Source organism: Clupea harengus, chromosome 13 (genome assembly GCF_900700415.2).
Source record: "Clupea harengus chromosome 13, Ch_v2.0.2, whole genome shotgun sequence".
In the NCBI taxonomy this organism is placed as follows: domain Eukaryota; kingdom Metazoa; phylum Chordata; class Actinopteri; order Clupeiformes; family Clupeidae; genus Clupea; species Clupea harengus.
The window spans coordinates 1,352,807-1,358,224 of NC_045164.1; positions in this window are offsets into that span (position 1 = coordinate 1,352,807).

The following is a 5,418-nucleotide window of genomic DNA, read 5'->3' on the forward strand; positions in this document are numbered from 1 at the left end:
CATGTTCAATCCGCTGTCGTTCGTCATACATACTTGACGCGACTTTTAATCCCTTCAGCCCACCTGCAATTATTTCCCCGGTGTGGTCATCTGGGAAACAAGATGTCTGTAGGCACTTGCTTTTCAGTTTCCAGTCACCGTCTATGTAATGGATTGTGAGGCTTAAATATGGTTCTGTGGTACGACTTGACCGTAGATCGGCAGTGGTGGAGAAGAATGGAATGTTATTTATTTCGCTGTAAACTCTGTCCCGACATTCAGTGTAAAGCGGTGGCAGGCATTTTTTGCTCAAATATGTACGGCTCAGGAGCTCATATATTGGGTCCAGAGTTGTATGTTTTTCAAGTGATTGAACAGGTTGCCCGTGTTTCCACCTTTAGCTAAGACAACACGGCGACACAACTTGCATAAGGTAGTTTTATGGTCGGGGTCGGAGATGTTAAAGCCAAACCAGTTTCAAACAGAGGTGCCCCCTTTCTTTTTAACCAATTCATCCTCCTGCCCTTGAGCAACATCAAATTCTGTATTTTCGCTCATCCTCGATTGTTTTTTCCCCCAAATATCTTTATTGATTTTTAACACATTGTTCGCTCATCCTCGATTGTTACATTTTCCCCCAATAATGAACCTGTGTACTAACTGCAGCTGCCTGCATGCTTGTTGCTAGCACTACATGCGCGCAACAAATGCATGCGAAGTCTGCTCATAAAAATAGGTCAACATATTAACATACATCCTTTCTTTTCGTAAGAACCAAGAAAGGTTCGATTAAAATTTTTAAAAGATGTAGCTACTTAGTATTTCTGTATTCAGCACTTTTGAGCTTGGTCTTTGTACATGTATATCTGTGCAATCTAAAATAACTCTTGTTTTTGGGAATGTACTTTTGAAGCTTTGAGGCATAAGATCATTAACAGACTCTTTTGAAGGCCAAATAAGGAGCGATCCCAACATGAATTAGAGGAAGTTTGTCCATGTGATGCATATTCTGCTGACGGTTGACTGTGATACATTAAATCGATTAGCGAGGTCCTGCTGTAGACAGCGCAGTCTCACACGGCAAAGATAAAGACAAAATTGGTCATTTGAAGCTAGGCTTTGCACATTAAACCCCTGTCTAATGTGCTCACCGGCTTGCTTTACCTTCTGTGCTTGACTCCATCTCACCATGTGCTCAGCTGTAGGCTGTAAAGCTGTAAACACAGCTTTGAGTGTACGATAGTCTCTGTGTAGAACTGGATTTGCTTGTCGTCACACTGAAAGCGTTTGAGGAGGAACTGGTTGCTACGAAGTGTCGAAATGTCCTCTTCCTGGCGAGCGATGGTCTTGCAGGCCTCTTGAAGCTGCTCCTCCAAGGACAAGGGCCGCTGAGTATAATCATGATCTGAGTGTGGCAAGCTTGTCTCTACTTCGCTGGAATGGTAAGGTTAAAAAAATAAAGGGAAAGATGCTTTACAAGAACAAACACTTCAGTTCCTCCTCCACAAACAAAACAGAACTATCTTAAAGATTTACTGCCATGCTTGTTTCAGCTGTGATTTATTTGGATTAAATGCTTCTGTTTTGTAGGTAAGCCTTTTTTAATCACAAGCATTTCATCCAAATAATCTCAACTGAATCAAGTGTGACAGTGCAACTAAATTATCAGAGATAAGGCTCACCTTGATGTGCAGGCAATGTCCTCTTGGAGGTCTTGTCCCATTGAGTGACTGCAGATATGATCAAATGTAACGTTATTTATGTATAATGAACAAATGAAAGTGATAGAAGCCAATGAATGTACATTAGAATTAACCAATTAGCTCATATAGGCTTTGGGTGTTTTACCGTGACTCATCTGATTCTTCACCCAGTGCATCCTCTCCACAGGTGGCAGTGGCAACATGACTGAAAAACAAACTGTCGCATTTATTCAATTCAGTAGTATTTAGTTAAATCGATGGTCACTGGTCAATACTGACTGTTGGATGAAGGTTGTTAAACACGATACCTTGCCGTTCTAACAATTGTCCGCCTGCCAGGCTTGATCGAGGACCATGTAAAAAGAGTTGGCACAACCCCCTCCTTCAGTTTCCTTATGCCACATAGCGTCTTTGTAAAGGACTCTTCAGGAAAGTGATCGGAACACACTCTTGTGTTATTGGCGATCTGTAAAAACAATGATCATAACAACTAGCATCAAAACAAATCCGTAATTGATATAAATCTAGCCAGCCCGACTTGTATTTGGCTGGTGTCTTCGTATCCTGCTTGCTAGCTAGCGTAGCTAACATTAGCTAGCTGGCTTGTCACTGGTGTCAATAACGTTACCTAACGATATCTAATAAATCTAATCTAACTAATAGTTTGCTTTTATTGTGTTACAGTTTTTTCCAATCATTTTAGTTATTGTACCTATACCATGGATACTTTTCCCAAACACTTAACACAGTGGCCTTTACAGACACACACCTCTGCATATCAGTTAACTTTTGGTGCAAAATGCAATACAACAACCACACCACAATCAATTCTGCCGTAACTTTAACACATGTTCCCTCTCAGAGTAGAATGACCTAAAAATCACTAACAACTTGAAGCATTGCTAATTGCATCTATAAAATGTTGCTGTGTCCTCCAGTTTAGCATAGATTACTGTAGTGTTGCATTAAAAAAAGAGAGAAAACACACACAGACAAACACTTCTTTGGACTACAGTAATACAATTTGTAAAATGCTGCAATATGTTTCATTACAGCCATATGCTAGAATTGCATGTGTTACTGCACTATATAGGCTTACTACATTACAACAAAAAGTCATGAATATGCTGCGTATTTACTGCAGTATTTCCAATGCAGTAAATTACATACACACATCAAAACAACATACAGTCTACCAAAGTACTGTAATACCACTAGAAGTCTGCTGTAGCCCTACAGTAATGCTGATCCATTCTGTCCTCTGCATTTGGTGTCAAACTATTACATGTTTGAACTTCGCATTTACGGTAACATTCTCCTCTGCATTGCATCTTGGAAATCCGTCAATCCAAGCCAAGTATCTGAAGACAGTGTTGATATGTCGGGTTGCCTCTCACAATAGATGTCAAGATTGAGTGTGGCAAATTTACTGTAATTACTGTAAATTGAAGAATTGCATTCTTCAATCACTGTCTTTCACTGATAGCCTATGACTTGCATAAAGAGCAGTACTGTAATAGTGGAAACAACTTTTCAGGAACAGTTACATCTATGTTTGCCTTCTATAGACTCTATTACTATTAGAGATAGTGAGAAGTCTGCAAGCCAAAACAAACTAAATAATCTAAATAAACTTTCTGCTAAATTAAGAATACTTTTTCTTATTCAAGCATATAATTTAATTTGTCTGTCTAAACAAAGCATATTTCCATCTACAGTGATCTAAATTACTGTAAGTAAGGTTTTGAACTGAAAGTTAACTGTTCTGAACAGAGTATCTAAACATTGGCAAAAAATGCTGTAGTTCCACAGTGTTTTGCTGGTAGTGAACATTGAATGGAACAGGTATCCATGAATTTTGGAAGAAGGTGTCATTGCCAGCATTTGTATCTAAGCATAGGGGCAAGTATCCTCAGTTTGGTTCACATGGTCTACTGGTGTGCTCCATGTGTTAAGTGTTTTGGGAATGTGAACATGGTATAGGTACAAGAACTAAAATGATTGGAAAAAACTGTAATGTTGACTAGTTTTGCTTGAGTAACATTATGCTCTTAAAATCCCGAACATTGTTTATTTACACCAAACATTCACGATGTTACGTTAGCTAGTTGGCTCGCTTGCTAACTTTATGCACCGTTTGCTAGCTAACGTCTGCTCTGGTTTTGCTATTACAGTAGCTTTTGTACATTATTGTCTTACCTTAAAATGCTGCCCAAGATCTCTCCTTATTTTCACCACCCATTCTCGCCGAATTGCGGTATTGACAGGGAAGCGGTGGAATGTTTTTCGTTGGCCATATTCGTTTCTTTTGTAGGACCTGCACTCGGGGACGCAGCAGTAAGACATCTCTCTGGTTTGTTTGTTGTCCAACCCAGCCTCGTTTTCGTTCAGCTCGATATCAAAATGGCAACGCGTATGACTAACGGTGGAAACCCATGACAGCGACGCGATACGCTTCCATCACTTTGAGTGGGCGTGTTTGACAGTTTGAAAATGCTATTTCCACACGTTACGAGACGACACCAAACATTCTGATTGGCCGCTGCGGGAAAAATCGCTCCTCATTTGCATAGGATTCAACATTTTTCAACTTTTATCGGTCGCGTCGCCCAAAAAGGTGGTCTACGTCACAATGGATTGGCTCCCGTTGAAATGCATGGGATTAGAATATCGCGTCGCTCGTAACGGTGTCATGGGTTTCCACCGTTAGGCGAATTGGCGAAGTTTGAGATTTGTGGCAGGGGGTGCAAAAAAAAAAAAACCGCAGCTTATGCGTAGAGACAGGGTCTCCTAATAAAGTTAAATAAATGTAACATTCGCTGATTAGCCTACCTCTTGTTACCAGAAGAAAACCCAACACTATCCAAAATGGCATTGGATTGAAGGAATCAGGCCTATGATGTGCATTGCGCATGCATGCTTTGTCAGTGCTTGACAAGATCTGCGTAATGTCCTGCGACAATCTGCCCGTGAATTCCTTTGCACGGGTGGTACTCTATATTCAAAACCAGAGTTGGTTTTTCCTTGAGAAGTTTTGTGTTGCTTGAGCAGGCAGGTGTGTTGTCTCCTAAATGTGGCAGGGCTTATCACAGGTGTCCAGCTCCACAGGGGAGAGACGATCACTCTCCTCTCTCCCCACATCTAGATGCTGGGCCACCTGGGCCGAGGTGAGGTCCACTCTGGGCCTTAGAGACGTCCTCGAGGGGAACCGGAGGCACGTCCCTCTCAGCACATGCTGGTCTGGGCACCTCCATCCCTCTGCCCTGAGCTGAGACTGTCTGATCCTCAGGTAGCGCCACTAGATCTGCTTGTTCAGGCTCATTGAGGACCTCATGGGCTGGGTCTTTACCAAGCCTCTTCAGGGTTGTCATCCAGGGAGGCTCGATCCAGTCTGGTAGCTTCTGAGGCAGTGCCAAAATCATGTAACTAACAATTTGAGCAGTAAAAATTCCAAAAGATTTGGGTTTACTGAAATCAACATCAGCACAACAGTCATTTTATTTCCTCCGAAATAGTGATTGAAAAGACTGAAATGCTTATTACCTCCAAGAGACTAGTCAAAGCTGGGCAAGGTCTAGCTGAAGTTCCTAACAGGACTGTTGCAACGGCCTCCATGTACCTCAAGGCCACAGTGAAGCGTCCTGCCCTGAACAGTCTCCAGGCATAGAGGACCTTGAAAGTCTAAAGCACAAGACCCAGTTAGAGTGTTGTTAAAAACATTATATTTATATATATA